General features: G+C 45.4%; 1 non-coding gene across 1 annotated transcript; it reads right to left on the minus strand.

Moving 5' to 3' along the window:
* Positions 1–449: 449 nt before the first annotated feature.
* trnal-uaa (transfer RNA leucine (anticodon UAA)) lies at positions 450–531 on the minus strand. The gene has a single exon. It is a non-coding gene; the product is annotated as a tRNA-Leu (tRNA).
* Positions 532–23,382: the final 22,851 nt, after the last annotated feature.

Below are 23,382 nucleotides of genomic sequence, written 5' to 3' on the forward strand. Positions count from 1 at the left end.
TCCCTTTCACACGGGAAGAGCCGTTCCTGGGGAAGGATTTTCCATGTGCTGTGTCCCAGGGCTGAGTAGGAAGCTGCAGTAGCCGCTTTCTGTTGGCAGCGGGGCCTTGGAGAGATTGAGGCCACATCCAGCTGCAGACTCGGGTGAGTTCTCGTGGTTGCAGTGTCGGGACATGGTTGGTCTCAATGCTTGAACTGAAATAATTGAGGCTTGGTGCTAAGGGCGGGCTCGAACCACCAAACTTCCAGCCAAATGCACTGACTATTTGAGACACAGAAACTGGCCATGCAAATATCCGAAAGCAGAGTGGTTGAGGAGGGCCCGACAGCAGGGCTCACACTGTTTTCTGACTCAGTCGGAATGAGTTGACCTGAGCAGCGGCAAATACAACAACGAAAACGCGGAGTTGCGGCTCTGTTCAACTGCCTGCAGCAGAACAACCGACATTTTGGGAGCGGTGGGATTCGAACCCACGACTCGATAGAGACTGGAGCTTAAATCCAGCGCCTTAGACCACTCGGCAACGCTACCACAGCAGAGCAGAATGCCAAAATTTCATTACTAGCATTTCAGCATCGCTTCACTTCAGGCACTGACAGATCGCGCATTCAGTAACGAACGTGGAACAATTTCGAAAGTATTTGAAAGGGTTTGCAAGGTTTGCACTGTTTGGACAATAGCACGAAGCTGAATTGGTTTCGACAGTTTCCCCTGGAGCTTCAGGGCAGAGGAATGGCCTTACAGAATTTTATAAAGTCATGAGGCAGACGGACAGAGTCAAGGAGCAATTTTTCACAAGGCACATGAGTTCAAAGCGAGATAACAGTGGTTTAATGTGAGAACAGTAATATTTAAAGGGGATGTGAGGGACACTTGTTTTGAACACAGACATTTCCGTGTGTACAGAATGAATTACCATATTTAGTGGCAGAGACTGGTGCCCTCACAACATTTCAAAGGCATCTGAAAGGGTTCTGAGAGATAAGGGACAAATTTTGGCAAATATTGGTTAGATTAATTTCGGTTATCTGTTTAGCAGTGGCAAGTTAGATAGCAGGGTCTGTTTCCGTGTTTGGCAACTCTGAGACGCTCCAGAAGCTGACACCAGCTTGAATAGACCATTTGATTAAAAAAAACGCGTGCTGTTTGTTACTCGGTGCGTTTGGCGATTTTTCCTGGAGGGTGGAGTTTGGTCTGAAGAAAAATACCACACAAATTGTGTGACACCCCTCAGCACTCCAGCGAATCCAAAAACTGACAGCTCTTAGCGTGGAACAGAAGCAAAACAGAAAAGGCGGAACCATTGCCAGACACACTGGCATGCTGACTTTGAGGGAGTGCGATTCGTCTATGTCATGTACTGCTCACACAAATGGCAGAGAGACAATTCCAAACCGTGCTTCCAAACATACTGGAGCTTTAGTGCATTGTCAAGTCCCAGAAAGTGCTCAATTAACATCCAACAAAACAGAACAGCAATGAACCATGAGAAGTGAAGATGACCAATTCTATTCTTGATGAAATTGGGTCAACAATGCGCTGGTACCTCCATCTGATGGAGAGGACCAATCCCCAGCCTCCCTGACCAGGACAGTAATGAAGGAAACCAGAGAGCTAGAACAACGTTTCACACCGTGATTGCCCACCGTTTCACCACAGCAACAAAAACCGGCGAGCAGATTCAGTGTAGGATCTGGTTTCAGATCAGCAATGAAATATCAATCCCCACTCACTTTCAGGGAAAACGGTGCCCACCGTAAATTGTCTGGAATAGGAATACCCAGCACAGTCTGTTTGGGCCCCGGGTTATACTGCTGTACAGACTTTCATATGGACAAAGTCCTTTTCAAAGGGAGTGTTTGTGGCTGTCCATACGACAATGGCAGCTGTTGCCCTCGCTCTCACTGCCGTTCCTGGCCGTGTGCGAGTTGGTATCCCCACCTTGTTCCAGGGGGTTCAGGGTACAATACTCTGCTGGAGAAAACCGGAGCGTTTTGGAGCAGAAAGATGTGGAGCCCGTGTGCCTCCTGGAATTGTCGTGCCCCAGTGATTAAGGAGATGGGTTAGTAATCCATTAATGTGTCCCCATGCAGGGTCGAAACCTGCCGACCACATCTTCAACGACCCCCTGCAGGGCACATTCTCGCTCAAACTTCTGCAAGTCAGGCCAATCATTTGATTAGACGTTGGCTGCTCGAGTTCTCAAACAGAAATATCCCACACTCCAACCGTTATTTCTGTTTCTCTTCTCAGAGATACTGCTAGACCCATCGAGCTCCTGCAGTATTCTGTGAATGTACTGCACAGAAGTGCTGCTTTTTATTAGATTGCTTTAATCCCAGTCCCTCTGTTCACTGCCTCTGGTCAGTGGGAACACTTGGTCCTGCTCGTCAAAGTGTCCATGCCCACGGTTCCCACTCCCATCATTATAAACAGGCGCGGGAAATTGCCGGTTAACCATCTTTACTCCAAAGAGAAACTCACCAGCCTCGGGAATCTCTCCACAAAACGGGACTTCTCATCCCTGGACACGGTGTAAGACAGAGGATTGTGGGGAGATTTTGGGAGAATATTGTCAGTTGGCAGGTGCACAAATGTTAAAGGCGCATCCCGTATAACACAGTTTCCAGCTTTGTGAACCTTCGGGAACTCTTTGGGAAATGGAATCAGAGGAGAATGAAGAAGGGCGAACTGTCGGGCTGAGCAGAAACAGTCAAGACACCTTCCCCTTCTTTAAGAGGACGCCACATGAACTGATCGGAGACATTGAGAGAATTCTCGTTCCTGTACATGAGGAATACAAATCTCATCTGGACTCTAGATCAATGAAGTAACTCGGGACCACACAACACTGGGAGGCTCGAAGGGAGATGGTCCCGGTTGGAGGAGAGCTGGTTCCCAGTGACATGGGTGTGTCTGTAGTGGGTGGGATCAGACTGTTCCCATGTCGCCATAATGAATATCTCAGTCTATATTCTGGTAAAGTAAAACTGATAGAGGACAGTTGTCATTCCGGGAAGGTCAGACTGAAGTGGGAAGGCAGTCACAGCCTGCTTTAGACGATCGTGCAAGGTGTGAGGTTAGAATTTTCAGCGCATTCGACTGTTAAATAAAAGGTTCCTGGTTCAAGAGCCCCCAGGGCGACAGCGATGGTTGTTCTTGCTGCATCTGTTTTGGATGCTGCACAGTTTCGTGTGTCGAGTGGGGTCAGGAAAATATTCTCCAAACGGAACCCTTTCGTGTGAGGATCCACAAAGAAGATTCTGCATTGCTTTAATGGTTCATGTAAAGAATTGTGGATTCTTGGAATCTGAAGCAAAAACAGAAGCTGCTGTCGAATCTAACGGGTTTGGCAGGACCTGTGGGAGATTACCGAGTTCTGATGAAGTTTTGAAATGTTGTCTCTGATTTTCTCTGCATAGATGCTGTAAGATCTGCTGAGTTTCTCTTGCAATTCCTGTTCTTGGTTATAAATGAATATCCATTCCATCTATCAGGATGATACAACCAGACCCACCATGCACCAAAATGTAACGCTTTTGCAAACTGTGAAGTGATTGGATTCAAACAAACCCGATAATGATTCACTCTTCCTCAGCTCCACAATGAGAGACACCTGGAAAATGAAGAGGACAGTGTGGTTCTGTAATCGTCGATGCGTGTTTAAGGCAATGGACTTGAAATTTATTTGGCTTTATCCTCACAACCTGGAATCCTTCCGGTTGCGATTCAGTAATGTCAACAAATAAAAAGGGAGATTACACCCTGTCTTCATCTTTCACAAACAAAACAAAGGAGAAGGGAAAAAAGACATTTCAGTCGGGTTGGGAATGGGGGCAATCCACAACCTTCTGCCTTTCAGGGTGCAACACGCAGAAATCCCCAGAGAAAGTTGAGACACTATGAATTCAACAATTCCATCCCAACTTTGTTGGAGCTACGAGCCAACCGTTTGAAAACGAGATGAAAAAAGTCAGGGGCCAGTCTTTGACTGGTGCAGACTTGATGGGCCGAAGGGCATTTTCTGTGCTGCAGACCTCTTTGACCAGCTGCGGTGAGCTGGTCGGAGAAACTGGCGGATGTGAAGCATATGGAACGGGTCTAATCCTGAGACCTCTGTTTGTTTCCATCTGTGGGGAAATATGAGGTGGAGTTCCTCGGCGGTGTTACAACATTATGTGACCATGTCCACCTTCAGTCCAATTGTTGTGTCATTTAAGATCACAGGGAGAATCCCATTTAGATTCGCCCTGGTAACATCAGAAACGCAGGTTTCTGGGAACTGGGACTAGAAAAGATGGAAGTCCAATGACCCGCACTGCAGATGGGCCGAAAGGTCATTTCCACGCTGTAAAAATCGGAAGAAAGGGAGAAACTAATCTGCAGCTAAAATAATCACAGATGAAAAGACAAAAGCGGTTTCCTGATGAAAACACACAGTGCCTTTTCTTTTTGCTTTCCCTGTTCGCCTCCTGGTGAGGATTCAGTTTTCTCACTGTTGCAGCAAGTGGAGTTTTCCTCGTACCATTAATCGTGGGGACAGCCTTCCCGAAGCAGGGAATGAAGTATGGAGCTGACAATTGATCGAGTGTTGTACCATACTTAATGCAGAGTAACTTTAAACAAAGCACTTCGAAAATTGGAATTCGGAATCAGAAACGGAAATTGACAGAGAAACTCGGCAGACTCTGTGGAGAGAAACAGGTTTAATGTTTCAGATCGACAGAACCAGGATAGTTATGCATTTTATTATGTTAATGCTAGAGTAATTGTCAGTTTTACTGAGCAAATCAGCATATTTATCAGAATATTATATTAGCCGAGAAATGTCAACTTTCTGAATGTCAACCGACTTTTCCGGGTGTAATGCTGATTCCGTTGCCTTGAGCTGGTGAAACGCTGGCCTTCAATTGTTCTTTTTTATTCCCCTTTCTGTCAGTGAGCACCCATTTTAAATGGAGAGTTTCTATTTTCAGCCTCTCCCTCAATATGCGTCTCTCCTTGTCTATCATTTCCTCTGTCTCACTCTCTTCCACATGCTCCCACTCTCTGTCTCTCAATATCCCTCATTTTCCATTTCTACTCATTGAAAAGTCTGAGATAGTTTGAGAGTAGACCTTCTAAGCACAATTGCCGAAAGTGTTTGGTGCATTAGCCAGAAGGAAATAGGTCTGGGTGGGTTACTCTCTGGAGGGACAGTGTTGGGCCAAAGGGCCTGTTTCCACGCGATAGGGAATCTAACCACCTTGTTCGAAACTCATTTGTGGCGTAGGATGCCACTCAATGGGATAGAAATTACTGTTCATCCCTATTTACTCCAGAGATTGAGATGTTGAGTTACTTTACAGAACCCTGGAAGAACTCAAGGTACAGCCGTGATACTGTTCGCCGAGCTGGGAATTTGTCTTGCAAACGTTTCGTCCCCTGTCTAGGTGACATCCTCAGTGCTTGGGAGCCTCCTGTGAAGCGCTTCTGTGCTGTTTCCTCCGGCATTTATTGTGGCCTGCCTCTGCCGCTTCCGGTTGTCAATTCGAGCTGTCCGCTGTAGTGGCCGGTATATTGGGTCCAGGTCGATGTGTTTGTTAATAGAGTCTGTGGATGAGTGCCATGCCTCTAGGAATTCCCTGGCTGTTCTCTGTTTGGCTTGCCCTATAATAGCAGTGTTGTCCCAGTCGAATTCATGTTGCTTGTCATCTGTGTGTGTGGCTACTCAGGATAGCTGGGCGTGTCGTTTCGAGGCTAGTTGGTGTTCATGGATGCGGATCGTTAACTGTCTTCCTGTTTGTCCGATGTAGTGTTTTGTTCAGTTCTTGCATGGGATTTTGTACACTACATTAGTTTTGCTCATGCTGGGTATCGGGTCCTTCATTCTGGTGAGTTGTTGTCTGAGCGTGGCTGTTGGTTTGTGTGCTGTTATGACTACAGTGGACAGCTCGAACTGATAACCGGAAGCGGCAGAGACAGGCCTCTACAAATGCCGGAGGAAACAGCACAGAAGCGCTTCACAGGAGGCTCCCAAGCACTGAGGATGTCACCTAGACAGGGGACGAAACGTTTGCAAGACAAATTCCCAGCTCAGCGAACAGAACCACAACAACGAGCACCCGAGCTACAAATCTTCTCCCAAACTTTGAGCCATGATACTGTTAGGGAGGGAGTTCCAGGATCTGGATCAAAAGCACTGTCGGAGCAGCGAGATATTTCCAACTCAGAAAGGCGAGGTCCGAGATGGGTGATTTGTGGTTACAGTTCTCTCCTGTATCTGTTGCAATTGTCCTTCTAGATAGATGCAAACAACCACTGGGTTGGTCTGGGTCTGTGGTCTGTGAGGAAGCAGGAGTTAGTTTTCAATAAGATAACTCACAAGAAGAGAAATAAATCTTCATTTCCTGACTGGGAGTTGTATCCCGGTCTGGGCATTACAAACTCAGACTCCGAACCAGTGACCCTACTGAAGCTGACAGTAACACTTGTGACCTGATCTGTCCAGACTCTGTGCATGATCTTCACGTCATCATCATCTTCGTCAGCAATGTTTCTCTCTCTAAGTTTCCAAACAATTCATATTGCTGCCCTGGTTTCAATGTGAAGAAAGCGGAGCTGTGCTAACCTGATTTACTGCAGGAAGGGACAGAACAGTTTGATACTAACAGCGGCTCGTTTCGAGGCGTTGATCTGCGGTGATGGGGCGGCCCCAATTCGTTCAAATCGTCTGATTCCAAATTCCATGTTGGAAATGACCAGAGATTTCTTGCTGAATTTGTTCAGGATCTTGACTGGAAGTGACACTAAATCCAAGTATTAAAGTACATTTCAGTGTAGTGCATCATAAGATAGCGCAGTGACTGTGAATAAAATGCTGGAGACGTCCAGCAGAAGAACAGGCGACACAGAAGCAGGTACCTGAGGACAAATGTATTTGCTTTGCCATTGAAAGGCCCTGTTACACAAAGTGGATTATCTTTGCTGGTTGATCACCTGATGAGTGTTGTTTCCCAGATCTCCATGTTTACATCACATATGGAAAGGTGTCCAGCGTGTGTGTGTTTGCATCCGACTAGTGAAGCAATAGATAAAACATCTGACTTTCAATCAGACGATTGTAGGTTGACATCCTACATGTCTCGAGTGTAACGTGTTAGTTCAGCCAATTGCATGTTGTCAGTTGCTATTTTCTTAGGTTTTTTCGAGCTGCAGGGATTGGATCAGTGTGTATTCAAATGGAATGTTGCTTTTGGGTCCATTACAGCTCAATGTCAGACAGGTGTATGGCTGGTCCGGGTTTGTCAGGTTCTGAGGATCTGAATGGTTTGGATCAGTGTGGTTTCGAATTTAAAACTTGCATTTAGGTCTATTGTCCATTTTAAATTCCAGCTCTGCTCCACATCTCTCATTGCCTGTCAAACTGGCGAGTGTTCCTCCTAAAGCGGCCTTTGTCAGAGAAGCTGTTGTGTGGAGCAGAGAGCGGAAGTGAAGCACAAGGAGCTGGTATGATCCTGAGACATCTGTTCCTCCCGGGATATGTTTCTGTGTGTCTCCCTCTGTGGGTGAAAATGAAGTTCAGTTCCTCAAGGTGGTTACAATACAGTGTGACCATGTCAAACCTCAGTCCCATTGTCGTGTCGTTTAAATTCACAGTGAGAATCGTGTTGATATTTGCTCTGGAAACATCAGTTCACATAACATTTTGAGTGAAAATTAGAAACTGGGACTGGAATACATGGATGCCTGATGAGCTACAATGTACGATGGGCCGAACGGTCTCTTCCCACTCTGTGAAAGCTCGAAGGCAAGGAGGACCTAATCTGCAGCAAGACTGATCAGAAATGAAAAGGCAAAAGTGTTCTCATTCTGAATAAATGCAAGGGCGGCTTCTGCCTTCCCTTGTAGTCTAGTAGCCAGTATTTGGCGCTCTCGCCGCCGTGACACGGGTTCTATTCCCGGTCAAGGAATGCGTGCTTTGTTCTGGACACACATCGTGGTAAGAATACTTCTGACCACTTTTCCAAAGCTGGCAGGATATCGGTTTTGTGCCAACCGTTTTAAAGTTGAACAGAAAACCAAGAGATGCAGATGTTGGAAATCTGAACCAAAAACAAGAATTGACGTGCAAACTGAATAGTCCTGGCAACATCTGTGGGGAGAAACAGAGACAATGATTCACAACGACAGAACCAGATTAGTTCTTCATTTCTCGACCACAATGCCGGGATAATGGTCAGTTTTATCTGTCGAATCAGGATAGTTATCAAAATCTTGGTTTTTAGCCAGTAAGCAGCCATGTCGACCCGAGATCTGATTCTTTCAGGGTCTACCTCAAGCTGGGTCTCTCATTTTCTGTCTTTATCTCTGTGTATCTACCTCATCCTTTATCATATTCTTTGACCCTTTATTTGCCAATATCCCTCATTTCCCATTCCTACTCTATGAAAAGCCTGACGTTCAGGGATAGTTTGAGAATGGAGCTGCTGAGAGGTTTTCTGGAACCTGGCAGGAGTCTGTAAAACTTGGCTCACATTCTACGGATAATACGTCTGCCACTTGGATGTGACATAAGGAGCCATTTATTTCTCAAAATACTGTAACCCTTCCGAAGTTAAAGTTGCATTCCTTATCCAATAGAAAAAAAAACGACACCATGGAAGCGTTAATGATGCTGTAAAATGAATGAATGGCGACAGCAGAGAATGAGGATGATCCACTCCTGGTTTCTGTGCCATAACCACAACATCCCACGGCCTTTCTGCAGTGTCTCCTGCCTCACCTCGTTATTCCCACCAAACGTGGAATGAAGGAGGGAGAACAAAAGTGGAGGAGAAGAAGGAGTGCTTTTGGAACAGCAGCAAGAAACTCCAGGTTGGTGTATTGGTTAGGAAGGACAACATACACTGCTGGAACTAAACCAGGAAAAAGGAGTGGGTTTGCCAAACCATAACGGACTCGAACTCAAACAGGATGCTGAGTCCCTTCATCAGTAACACGACACTTAATAAAAGGTGAACCTACGAGCCTTCAATACAACAAGCGGGCGCAGATGCGATTGGACCCTTTGGTCAGCTGCTTCCCAAGGATGGGTTTTAAATAACTAAGCGACGGCCATATGTGAAGTTCCTTAACCACATGACAACAGTAACTCGGAAATACATTTCTGTATCAATATTACACAGTGTGATTTACAATCAAATCCCGTTTTTGCAAAACCAGACATTTCACAATTGGACATTCTTCAATGCAATGGCACATAAAAGGGCAATCTTCTCTTACATTGGCTTCAAACAGATTTTTCTTTCTGTTTAAACTGACAGGACAAAGGGGACGTTGTTCATTCTCTTGGGGCGTATTGACAGCTTTAATACACACAGAGGTAGTCTTACACGAAGAGGAACAGTGTCATTGCCATGAATTGACCAGGAATGGTGTGTGAGCCAATGTGAACAGTTTGCAGTAAAGGCTGACCCATTAGCAGCGACACTGAGCCTTGCACCACCAGATCCAGACTCACTTCCTGCCTCACGCCTCCCAGTCCTCATTGTCATTCACGTCAATTTCACTTCCCTGCTCCACTTCTCAACTTACTACCGATCTCCTGCAGGTGTCCGATTGGTACCTACCACTGATAGAAACGCATTCCTGGGATAAAGATATCACTCAATGGAATAGGACTCGCTGTCCATCCCTAAATCCCCCAGAGATGGAGGAGATGAGTTGCTTTTGTGAACCATTGAACTCCTTCATATGGAGGTACAGCCATTATGCTGAAGTGCGGGATTTCCTGGATTTACACCCAGAGACACTGAAGGAACACCAACATATTTCCAACTCAGGAAGGTGAGATGATTGGAGGGAGATTTGAAGGGGTCACTATCGTATCTGTCCGCTGTCATTGTCCTTCTACATGGTCCAAGCAATCACTGGGCTGATTCTGGAGGGATCCCGGTCTGTCTTCTGTGTGGAACGAGGAATGTGTTTTCATTCAGACAATTCACATGAAGAGAATTAAACCTTCATTCCCTGAATGGGAACTGTATCCATGTCTGGACAATACAAACTGTGACTCCTCAGCACAGACCCCCCCCGGTAATGCTGACAGTATCCAAAGCGACCTGAATTGTACACACCCTTGTGCCTGTCCATCCCTTCATAACCACCTTCGGCAACAAAGTTTCTCTCTTCAATTTTGCAAACGCTTCATATTATCGCCTTGGGTTTCAAAGTAAAGAAAGTGGAGCTGTGGTAATCTGATGTTGGTCAGTCGGTGTAATGCAGGAATGTACAGAACAGGTTGACGCGGGCAGAGACCCGTTTTGAGGCGTGAGGTTGCAGTGAAGGGGTTCCACCAATAAAAGGCGCTGTTCATCTCGTCTGATTCTCCATCCCGGGATTCAAACCAACAGAGGTTTCTCGCTGGACTGGTTCAGGATCTTGACCGGAAGAGACCATGACGCAAGGTATAAAAAGATATTTCACTGGAGTGAATCAAAACATCGCAGAGTGACTGTGAATAAAATGTTGGCAACTTCCAGCAGAGGCGCAGGCGCCCCTGAAGCAGGTACCTGAGGGCAAATATGTTTCCTTGGGCCATTGAAAGACATTGCTTCACGAAGTGGGACATCCGATGTGAAACAGTGACGATAATTATTTTTACTGATTGTTCACCTTGTGAATACTGTTTCCCCCGATGTCCATGTTTCCATTTCATATCGACTCCCTGTCGGACCTCCGGCTGCCGTTGGGCCACTGACATCATGGATAATGCCTCTGACTTTTGGTGGTTCGAATCCTTCCTGATTTGTGTGCAATGTGCTGCAGGGATTGGATCAGTGGGTCTCGAATTTGGGAGTATTGCACCTCAATGTGCGACAGATTTTGAGGAGCTGCAGACTTTGGATCAATGTGTTTTCAAATTTGAAAGTTGCATGTGAGGCAATTGTCCATTTTAAATTCCAGCTTATCGCAACGTCTCTCATTGTGTGTAAAACTGGCTTTAGTTGCACCTAAAGCTGCCTATTGTCGGAGAAACTTGTGTGTGTGTGTGTGTGTGTGTGTGTGTGTTTGTGGGTGGGGTGGGGTGGTGTCTTAAGTCGGTGGAGAGCGGTGCTGAAGCACAAGGAACTGGTATAATCCTGAAACCTCTGCCCTCCTTCCCCCCACCTCCGGGCATGTGTGTCTGTGACTCACTCTATGGGTGAAAATGTGAATGGGTTGCTCGAGGGGATTACACTTCAGTGTGACGGTGTATAACTCCCTCCCATTGTTGTCTCGTTTAAGATCATATGGATAATCTTTACTGAATTTTGCGTTGAAAACATCAGAACACACAAGGTATCGTGTCAAAGCTGGACACTGGATCGAAAACAGATGACTATCTGATGAGCCATACTGCACGATGGGCCGAATGGTATTTTCCTATTGTGTTAAAAAAAACCCTCGAAGACAACGAGAAACTAATGTGCAGCGAAAATGATCCAAAATGAAATGCATAAGTGGTTTCATTGAGAATAAATGCGACAGTTTCTGTCGCCTTCCCTTTTAATCTCACGGTTAGGAGTTGGTGCACTCTCTGAGGGGGAAAGGGTGATTCCTGGTCAGATTTAGATTACTTACAGTGTGGAAACAGGCCCTTTGGGCCAACAAGTCCACACCGCCCCGCCGAAGTGTAACCCACCCATACCCCTACATCTACATCTACATCTACCCCTTACCTAACACTACGGGCAATTTAGCATGGAAATTCACCTAACCTGCACATCTTTGGACTGTGGGAGGAAACCGGAGCACCCGGAGGAAACCCACGTAGACACGGGGAGAACGTGCAAACTCCACACAGTCAGTCGCCTGAGGCGGGAATTGAACCCGGGTCTCAGGCGCTGTGAGGCAGCAGTGCTAATCACTGTGCCACCGTGCCGCCCACAGTATTTCTGACCGATTTTCTGAAGCCGTCAGGTCATTGGTTTTGTCTCAAACGTTTTTAAGAATAACATGAAACAAAGAACTGCAGATGTTTGAAATCTGAACCAAAACCAAGATTTGATAGAAAAACTCAGTAGGACAGTGGAGAGAAACAGAGTTTATGCTTCATATCGGCAGAGCGAGGTTACTTCAACATTTCTGTGTAATATTTTTGGGAAAATGATCAGATTTCCCTGTCAGGATATTTACCAAAATCTTTCATTAGCTTACAAACGTCAATGTTGAAAATTCAAAATGACTTTGTTGTCTGTAAGAATCCTTCCGTTGCCCGGAGCTGGTGAAAGGCTGTGCTGAATAGTTACCTTTTTATTCCTATTTGTTTCTGTCAGTCAGCAGCCATGTCGATTGGAGAATTGGTTCTTTCAGTATCTCCCACAATATGCGTCTCCATATTTCCTTCTTTCTCTGTGAACGCACCTGACCCTCTTTCACATTCTCGGACTCTCGGTCTGCCCCATATTCCTCATTTCCCATTTCTGCTCTTTGAAAAGTCTGACATTCGGAGACAAATTGAGAGTGGACCAGCTAACAGGCTTTCTGCCCCCTCGGTAGCATGTGTGGGATTGGGCTCACATTCTCCGAATAATGTGTCTGGCACTTATGCCTGAGGTGAGGAGTCATTCCTTCCTCCAAATATTATGATCCTTTCGAGTTCTAAATAGGCTTCATAATCCACAAGAAAAGAAACCGCAATCACAGTGCAAACCACAACGACAGGAGTGCAATGAAGTATTTCCTGTTGGTGTGGAATGAATGAATGTTGACAGCAGAGAATTAGGGTGAACAGCTCTTGGTGTCTGCGCCATCACTGCAACATTCACCGGCGAGTCTGCCATGTCTCCTGGCTCACCTCGTTATTCCCAACAAACTGGAAATGAACGGGGCGTAATAAAGGAGGAGTAGAAGCAGAAGATCTTGTCAAACACAGGAAGGAAACTCCAGCTTGAATTAATAGTTCGGAAGAAACAATATCCCCTGGAGGAACTAAACAGGGAACAGATCAGGGTCACCAAAATAGGTTGACACTCAAACAGGACGCATTGTTGTCTGATGAGCAACACTGACTTGGGAGATTTTGAAACAACCATGCATTTGGTAAAATACGCAGGCACCACTACGATGTGAAATCTTGGTGGGCTGTTTATGATGTGGGCAAGTTCACAAACTGAGCCACGGCACCACACCACAAGTGGTTTTCTCATCCCAGTTCCTTCACCAATTGATAACAGGAACTCGGAATTGTGTTTTCTGTATTAATGTTGCTCAGTGAGAATTGTATTCAACCCCCACTTTTGCAAAGACAGATTATGGCTGAACGTTCTGCACTGAAATTATACAGAAAAAGTCAATCTCCTCTTCCATTGGCTTCAAACTGATATGTTCAATTGTTTAAACTGACAGGATAAAGAGAATGTATTCATCCTCTCGGGACCCATTAACTCTGTTAATATACACAGGGAACCTCACAAAAAGAGGAACAGGGTCATTGTGCTAAACTGACCTGAACTGCGTGTGAGTTAGTGTCAGCAATATGTAGTAAAGATTTGGAGGTGCCGGCATTGGACTGGGGTGGACAAAATTAAATAATCACACAACATCAGGTTATAGTCCAACAGGTTTATTTGATAGGACCACCTTTTGGAGAGCTGTTCCTTCATCAGGTGGTTGTGGAGCAGAACATCACACGACACAGAATTTATAGTAAAAGATTACAGGGTGATGCCACTGAAATTACATATTTAAGATTAAAGTGCACTGTCTGTTCAGTGTGTATACTTTTAGAAATACCATGTTAGATTTTGTTCTTTCATATCTAAACCGTCTGTAAAAATAGCTAAATTCCCAGGAATACCTTTAACACTAGGTGCCACCTCAGCTCAGATTCAGCCTTGAAGGTGTGAGGTTGAAATCTGCCTGTGTCCCAATGTTCTGTTGTGGCAGAAGCTGGGGGTACCCTGCCTCATGGCTTTCAAGATCCATCTGACATCGGCAGTGAGGTTCATACATCGGGTCCCATTGCCTAACATGATGGGACATCCTGCTGTGTTGGCTCGGTGTACCTTCGGTAGGCAGGAGAAGTCACCTGCATGAGAAGTACATGATATGAGGTTGATGGAAATATGAAAGAGTGCATTTCAGAGCTTAGATCAGAGTGGTGCTGGAAAAGCACAGCAAGTCAGGCAGCATCCGAGGAACAGGAAAATCGAGGTTTCTGGCAAAATACTTCATCAGGATTTCGGAGGTGCCGAGCACAGAAACAGACCCTCCATTCCAGCTCGTCCCAGCTGACCAGATAACCGAAATTAATCTAGCTATATTTGCCAACATTTGTCCCTTACACCTCCAAACAATCCCTGTCATCATCTCAACCAGATGCCATTCAAATACAAACATAGAGATGTACAGCACGGAAACAGACATATTTATTGATTGCACCAAATACAGGAGCAGGAGCAGCATCACTGCTTCCTCCTGTATTATAGAAAATAAAGGAGCTGCAGCAGCGTCACTGCTTCCCCCTGTATTATAGAAAATAAAGGAGCTGGAGCAGCGTCACTGCTTCCTCCAGTATTATAGAAAATAAAAGAGCTGGAGCAGCGTCACCGCTTCCTCCTGTATTTTAGAAAATAAAGGAGCTGGAGCAGGGTCACTGCTTCCTCCTGTATTATAGAAAATAAAGGAGCTGGAGCAGCGTCACTGCTTCCTCCTGTATTATAGAAAATAAAGGAGCTGGAGCAGCGTCACTGCTTCCTCCAGTATTATAGAAAATAAAAGAGCTGGAGCAGCGTCACCGCTTCCTCCTGTATTTTAGAAAATAAAGGAGCTGGAGCAGGGTCAATGCTTCCTCCTGTATTATAGAAAATAAAGGAGCTGGAGCAGCGTCTCTGCTTCCTCCTGTATTATAGAAAATAAAGGAGCTGGAGCAGCGTCACTGCTTCCTCCAGTATTATAGAAAATAAAGGAGCTGGAGCAGCGTCTCTGCTTCCTCCTGTATTATAGAAAATAAAGGAGCTGGAGCAGCGTCACTGCTTCCTCCTGTATTATAGAAAATAAAGGAGCTGGAGCAGCGTCTCTGCTTCCCCCTGTATTATAGAAAATAAAGGAGCTGGCGCGGCGTCACTGCTTCCTCCTGTATTATAGAAAATAAAGGAGCTGGAGCAGCGTCACTGCTTCCTCCTGTATTATAGAAAATAAAGGAGCAGGAGCAGCGTCACTGCTTCCTCCTGTATTATAGAAAATAAAGGAGCAGGAGCAGCGTCACTGTTTCCTCCTGTATTTTAGAAAATAAAGGAGCTGGCGCAGCGTCACTGCTTCCTCCTGTATTATAGAAAATAAAGGAGCTGGAGCAGCGTCACTGCTTCCTCCTGTATTATAGAAAATAAAGGAGCTGGAGCAGCGTCACCGCTTCCTCCTGTATTATAGAAAATAAAGGAGCTGGAGCAGCGTCACCGCTTCCTCCTGTATTATAGAAAATAAAGGAGCTGGAGCAGCGTCACCGCTTCCTCCTGTATTATAGAAAATAAAGGAGCTGGAGCAGCGTCACTGCTTCCTCCTGTATTATAGAAAATAAAGGAGCTGGAGCAGCGTCACTGCTTCCTCCTGTATTATAGAAAATAAAGGAGCTGGAGCAGCGTCACTGCTTCCTCCTGTATTATAGAAAATAAAGGAGCTGGAGCAGCGTCACTGCTTCCTCCTGCATTATAGAAAATAAAGGAGCTGGAGCAGCGTCACTGCTTCCTCCTGTATTATAGAAAATAAAGGAGCTGGAGCAGCGTCTCTGCTTCCTCCTGTATTATCGAAAATAAAGGAGCTGGAGCAGCGTCACTGCTTCCTCCTGTATTATAGAAAATAAAGGAGCTGGAGCAGCGTCTCTGCTTCCTCCTGTATTATAGAAAATAAAGGAGCTGGAGCAGCGTCACCGCTTCCTCCAGTAATATAGAAAATAAAGGAGCTGGAGCAGTGTCACTGCTTCCTCCTATATTTTAGAAAATAACGGAGCTGGAGCAGTGTCACTGTTTCCTCCTGTATTATAGAAAATAAAGGAGCTGGAGCAGCGTCACTGCTTCCTCCTGTATTATAGAAAATAAAGGAGCTGGAGCAGCGTCACCGCTTCCTCCTGTATTACAGAAAATAAAGGAGCTGGAGCAGCGTCTCTGCTTCCTCCTGTATTATAGAAAATAAAGGAGCTGGAGCAGCGTCTCTGCTTCCTCCTGTATTATAGAAAATATGTTGGCACTCACTCCAATGTTCTGATGGAATGGCACTCTGCACTGATTATCCCATTTAGTGTTTCCATCAAATCTCACTTTTACTCATATCCCTGTATTAATTCCTTCATTTACTGATGCCCGACCCCGATTCTACCATTTAAGGGTGCACTACTCTAATTCTCCCATTTCCTGGTGCCATGCACCCATTCTCTAATTGAGCTCCACTGTGCACCAGGTCTTCCATTCAGTATTATATTGCCACAATTCTCCCTTTTCGTAGTCTGCTGCCAGAATTCTCTCATCTTGGAGATCCCTACATCAAATCTTCAATTTACCGATCCTTCACCTATCTTCCCTTTAGTGGTGAACTGCACCAACTCCCCCATTTTGTGGTGCACTGACTTGAATCTGGACCACTAATCCTTTGCAACGTTTGTCCTATTTCCTGATTCACTACCTGTGTTCTCCCAGTTGCTCCAATTCTCGAAGTTATCAGCACCCCGCACCAGGTGTCTCATTTACTGATACCCCACACCAATTCTCCAATTCAGTGTTGCTTAGCACCATTTCCCCCAATTACTGACGTCCTGAACAAGTTCCCCTCTCAGTGTTGCCTTAAACCAATCCACATACTGACTGATGCACTCGCCCAATTTAGGGGTGTGCTACTCTAAATCTCCAAAAGTTATTGTCCTGCCCCAATTCTCCCATGCAATTGCAACACAGTATAACTCTCCGAATTCGCACTGAACTGCACTGATTCACCCATTATCTGATATCCTGTCGAAAATTCTCGCATTTCGATAAGCCCTTTCGAAATTTATCCATTTAGTATTTTATTGCTTTGATTCTCCAATTTAGTGTAGAGCTCACAGAATTCTTAAATTTAGGCATGGATAGGTTGGACTGAGGGATCTGTTTCCGTGCTGTACATCTCTAAGGCTGTAATTAGTGCTCCGCTTCCCTGCACCAATTCTCCCATTTACCAATCCTGCACTAATTCGGGAATTTCACCAACTCACCCATTGAGGTTACCCTGCCCCAGTCCTCCCACTGAGAATTTAATGGCACCTGCATGAATTCTCCAATTATTGTTGCTCTGCATCAATTCCTTCCAGTTGTTCCCTGATACACATTTCCAACGTACGGATGTTCTGCTGATTATATTTGTTCATTTAGTGGTGCACTGACCTGACTCAGTATTTCCCTGCAACAATTCTCCCATTTAGTCGACCGCTGACAGAATTCTCTAATCTTGGCAATCCCTGCATCATATCTCCAAATTCCCCAAACTGCAAATATCCCCCCTTTCGTGGTGAACTGCACCAACTCCCCCATTTTGTGGTGCACTGTATTGAATATGGAACACTAACCCTTTGCAACATTTGTCCTATTTAGTGTTCTCCCATTTGCTCCAATTCTCAAAGTTATCAGCACCCTGCACCAGGTCTTTCATTTACTGATACCCCACAGCAATTCTCCAATTCACTGTTGCTTAGCACCATTTCCACCAATTACTGATGTCCTGAACAGGTTCTTCATTCAGTTTTGCCTTACACCAATCCTCAATACTGACATGCTCTCGCCCAATTTTAGGAGTGCGCTACTCTAAATCTCCCTGCCCCAATTCTCCCATTTAATGCAACACAGCAAAACGCACCCATTTAGTGCTGAACTGCACTAATTCACCCATTATTTGATGCCCTGTTGAAAATTCTCACATTTCGATAAGCTCTTTCCCAACTTTTCCAGGGCTGCCAGAATTCTTAAACTTAGGCGTGGAGAAGTTGGATTGAAGGGTCTGTTTCCGTGCTGTATATCTCTAAGGCAGTAATTAGTGCTCCGCTTCCCTGCACCAATTCTCCCATTTACCAATCCTGCAATAAGTCGGGAATTTCACCAACTCACCCATTGAGGTTATCCTGCCCCAGTCCTCCACTTCGAATTTAATGGCACCTGCATGAATTCTCCAATTATTGATGCCCTGTATCAATTCCTTCCATTTAGTTGTTCCCTGATACACATCTTCCATGTACGGATATCTTGCTGTTTTTCTTTTCATTTAGTGATGCACTGAACCGAATCTCCAATTTACCGATGCTGAAACGTTTCTTCTTTTTTTATTGAATCCCTGGCCCCTATTCCCCAATTTAGACATGCTCTGCTCCAATTTCCCAATATATTGGCACTCCCACCAATTTTCTAATGTAACGGCAATGTGCACCAGATCACCCATTTATTGATTCCCACCAAATCTCCCATTTACTCACATCCCTGTACTAATCCTTCCATTTACTGATGCCTGAGCCTGATTCTACCATTTAAGGGTGCGATACTCTAATTCTCCCATTTACTGTTACCATGCACCAATTCTCTAATTTAGCTCCACTGTGCACCAGGTCTCACATTTACTGATGTCCCGCATCAATTCTCCAATTCGATGTTGCTTAGCACCATTTCCCCCAATTACTGACGTCCTGAACAGGTTCTCCATTCAGTTTTGCCTTCCACAAATCCTCATACTGACTGATGCCCTCGCCCAATTTAGTGATGTCCTACTCTCATTCCCGCATCAAGTTTTGTCATGTCCCAATTCTCCCATTTAGTGCTACACTGCACCAATTCTCCCATTTACCGCTAAACTGAAACTCTCTCATACGGTTCTAACTGCATTAATTTGACAATATCAGATGCCCCGTTCCAAATTCTCTTATTTCGATAAACCCTTGCCCAATCCTTCCATTTAGTAGTTCCTTGGAATGATGCTCCAATTTTGTGGAGCACTGCCAGAATTCTAAGACTGAGTCATAGACAAGTTGGACTGAAGTGTCTGTTTCCATGTTGTACATCTCTATGATTGTATGACTGTTTATGACTCCGCTGCTCTGCACCATTTCTCCCATTTACCAATCCTGCACAAATCCTGAAACTGCACCAACTGTCCCTTTGAGTATTATCCTGCCCAATATAAAGGCCGCTGCATTATTCTCCAATTATTGATGCCCTGCCTCAATTCCTTCTGTTTAATTGATCCCTGAATCACTTCTTCCACGTAAGGATGCCCTGCTGAATTGTTTTCATTTAGTGATGCACTGAACTGAATCTCCAATTTACCGAACCTTGCAACATTTCTTTTTATTGATTCCCTGGCCCCGATTCCCCAATCAGGAATAGGTTCTTGTTGTACTTTTGAAACTGGTGTCATAATTTTAAACTTGTATGTTGGGGCAGTAGAATTACCCTTTGGGTAGAGAACTGGCTCGAAGGTAGAAGACAGAGGGTGGTGGGGGAGGGTTGCTTTTCAGACTGGAGGCCTATGACCAGCGGTGTGCCACAAGGATTGGTGCTGGGCCTACTGTTTTATTTGACATTTATACAAATGGTTTGGATGTGGCCATAGGACGAAGGGATAGTAAGTTTGCAAATGACAGTAAAATTGGAAGCATCAATTTGTGGGTGGCACGGTGGCACAGTGGTTAGCACTGCTGCCTCACAGCGCCGGAGACCCGGGTTCAATTCCGGCCTCAGGCGACTGACTGTGTGGAGTTTGCACATTCTCCCCGTGTCTGCGTGGGTTTCCTCCGGGTGCTCCGGTTTCCTCCCACAGGTCAGGTGAATTGGCCATGCTAAATTGCCTGTAGTGTTCGGTAAGGGGTTGATGTAGGGGTATGGGTATGGTTGGGTACGCTTCGGCGGGGCGGTGTGGACTTGTTGGGCCGAACGGCCTGTCTCCACACTGTAAGTAATCTAATCTAATCAAGGACAGCGAAGATGGTTACCTCACAGTACAACAGGATATTGATCAGATGGGCCAATGGGCCGAGGAGCGGCAGATGGAGATTAATTTAGATAAATGTGAGGTGCTGCATTTTGGAAAGGCAAAAGAGAGCAGGACATTTACAATGAATGGACAAGGTACTAGGGATGTTGCTAAACAAATAGACCTGGAGTGCAGCTTCATCGTTGAATGAGGACTAAAATTTCGATAGGACAGTGAAGAAAGCGTTTGTCATTTTTGTCATTATTGCTCAATTAATTGTGTAAAGGAGTTGGGAGATCATGTTGCAGTATTGGTTCAGCCACTTTTGGTATATAGTGCAATTCTGTACTCCCTCATATAAGAAGGGTGTTGTGAAACTTTAAAGGGTTCAGAAAAGATTTACATGGATGTTGCCAAGGTTGGAGGGTTTGTGCTGGAGGGTAAGACTGTATAGGTTGAGGCTATTATCCCTGGAGCGTCAGTAGTGAGGGGTAACCTTATAGAGGTTCACAAAATCATGAAGGACCCTCAATAGGGTAAAAAAGCAAGGTGATTTCCCTGTGGTGGGGGAGTCCAGAAGCAGATGGCATATGTTAAAGTTGAGAGGGGAAACATAAAAGGGACCTAAGGGGAACATTTTTCAAGCAGAGGGCACTGTGTGCATGAGCTGCCAGAGGAAGTAGTGGAGGCTGGTACAATTACAACATTTAAAAGCTATCTGGGTGGGTGTAGGAATTAAAAAGAGTTCAGAGGAACATGGGCCAAATTCTGACAAATAGGATGAGATTTACATCGGATATCAGTTCAGCATGGATGTGTTGGACTGAATGATTTGTTTCTGAGCTTATATTGCTCTGAGTGGGTTGAGCTCCGGATTGTAGATTTATGAAGCAGAAAATAAAGTATGGCACAGAGTTCGATTGAGAAATCCTGCTGATTTCATCAGCTTTATCCTGTTTCGCTGATCCTTCTCCTTCAATCAATGTTTTTTTCCGATCCTCATTCAGAATTCCTGGAGCTCTGTAACTGACCTGGAACAATGTGTTGAAAGTCCTATTGCAGTCCATACGAGGTACCTTTCCCAATGCCCTGCTCCCACGGTCTGCAATGCTGCAGACTGAGCAGACAACCCGAAGCACAATGATGAGCTCCTTCCGGCCCACGGCCCTCCTTCTCACTGAATGAAGACAATCACCAGAAGCAGAATCCAGCTCTTGTTGGAGCCTTGAATACCTGACTGTTTCACTGAGTGAAGATTGGACTCAGAAACAGAAATGAAATCAACTTCCTGTCTGCATTGTGTCACTCTTTAAGATCTCTGTGTGTCTGAGTTCAGGTCATTTGATTGGAGACTGCGGATAGTGGGTCCCCAGTGAAATGGAAAGAATGGTGGAGGAGCTCACTGAGGGACATCTCTCAAAGTGAGAGTCAGAAAGATGGTATTCCACATTGGAAGGGTTTAAGGGGAATTGATGGTTCCGAATATTGTTATACAGATGTTTGTAAAACTTAGGAACTCTGACTGTTTTGTGGGTGGAGTTTATTTTATCCTTGTATAGATTTGACACATTATTCCTCCCTCCCCACCACTACAGAAGCTGTTGGAACTGTTCAGTGTTTCCAGCGGCTTCTGTAATTATTTCAGGTTCCTGACAGGCGCAGTCTCTCACTTTTCGAACAAAACAAACCCATCCTTGTGCTGTACCCTATATTTCAATAAGAAATGGGAAGCAGCAGAGGGGAAAGCTTCCGAGATGCCGAGCAATGCTGCCGGGTTCCACACTGCAATTCACAGGAACCATCGCCAGGAAAAGCAAGGAGCAATCTGACAGATCCGGTTATATCCCAGTGGCTTTCCTTTAGAAACTGATTTAAAAGCCGCAACATTGCGATGGCCGTGAATCGGACCCGGGTCAACTGCTGGGAAAGCAGCGATGCTCCCCACTATCCCACCATCACCCTGCAAGCAGCTCCCTCCCCATTCCCCAACACACTTAACAAGGCCGTGATCATCACCAACTGGATTGGGGCTGAAATCCAAACAAGAAATTGCCTGGAATCTCAGCAGGTCTGACAGAGCCTTAGAGTGAAGCGCTGTCTCCTCATCTCAGTCCCAAATAACCTGCCCCTTACCCTGATAGGGTGGTAATCAAACCCGAATGAACTGCAGATGCTGTAACATTAACGCTGATTTCTCTGCACAGATGCTGCCTGACCTGCTGAGCTTTTCCAGCAACTGAGGGAGTGCAGCGTAGGTTCACGAGGTCAATTCCTGGAATGGCAGGATTGCCTTACATGGAAAGACTGAAGCGACTGGGCTTGTATACCCTTGAGTTTAGAAGACTGAGAGGGGATCTGATTGAAACGTATAGGCTTATGAAAGGACTGGACACTCTGGCAGGAGGGAACATATTTCCGTTGATGGGGGAGTGCCGAACCAGAGGACACAACTTAAAAATACGGGGTAGACCATTTAGGACTGAGATGAGGAGAAACTACTTCACCCAGAGAGTGGTGGCTGTGTGGAATGCTCTGCCCCAGAGGGCAGTGGAGGCCCAGTCTCCGGATTCTTTTAAGAAAGAATTGGAGAGAGCTCTTAAAGATAGTGGAGTCAAGGGGTATGGAGATAAGGCTGGAACAGGATACTAATTAGGAATGATCAGCCATGATCATATTGAATGGCGGTGCAGGCTCGAAGGGCAGAATGGCCTACTCCTGCATCTGTTGTCTATTGTCTATTGTCATAACTCCTGAGACTGTGTTATTGTGTTTCAGATTCCCAGACCCACAGGATTAATTTCTCAGCATCTCCCCTCTCATGCCCCTTCACAATCTGAGATATTCAAATGAAATCACCTTTTAATTTACTAGAATATCGACCCAATTTATTCAGATACTCAGCACTGTAGCACACGGGTCCCAAAGACTGAGCTTTATTTTGTGATTCATTAATGTGTTTGGGTCATTGCCGCTGGGTCCCCACGGATTGCTCAGATATAATTGCTCTGGTGAAGGTGACAGTGAGTTATTGCCTTGAACTGCTGCCATTTATTTGGGGCAGATAAACCCACAATGATGTAAGGGAGGGAGTTCCAGGATTTCCAACCAATGGCACTTGTGGGACTGAGATGTTTTTCCAAGCCGGGGTGGGGAGTGGCTTGATGTGGAATTGTCACCTGGTGGTGTTCCCGTGTATCTGCTGTGTTCAGCATTCCACATGATAGTGCCATGGGTCTGGAAGCTGCTCTGGAAGGAACCTTGGGGAATTTCTACAGAGCATCTTGTCTCAGCTGAACTACCCCAGTCAGGCACATGAGCACTAATCCTGTAATCCAGCTCTGAGAATGTAATAGCAGGTGGGACCCACCCTGTCCCCCCTAATGTGGCCATGTTTGGGAAACCTCGGAGAGTCCAATCTCATTCATTCCATCTCAGCGTTTT

Source organism: Chiloscyllium punctatum, chromosome 13, assembly GCF_047496795.1.
Source record: "Chiloscyllium punctatum isolate Juve2018m chromosome 13, sChiPun1.3, whole genome shotgun sequence".
Classification (NCBI taxonomy): domain Eukaryota; kingdom Metazoa; phylum Chordata; class Chondrichthyes; order Orectolobiformes; family Hemiscylliidae; genus Chiloscyllium; species Chiloscyllium punctatum.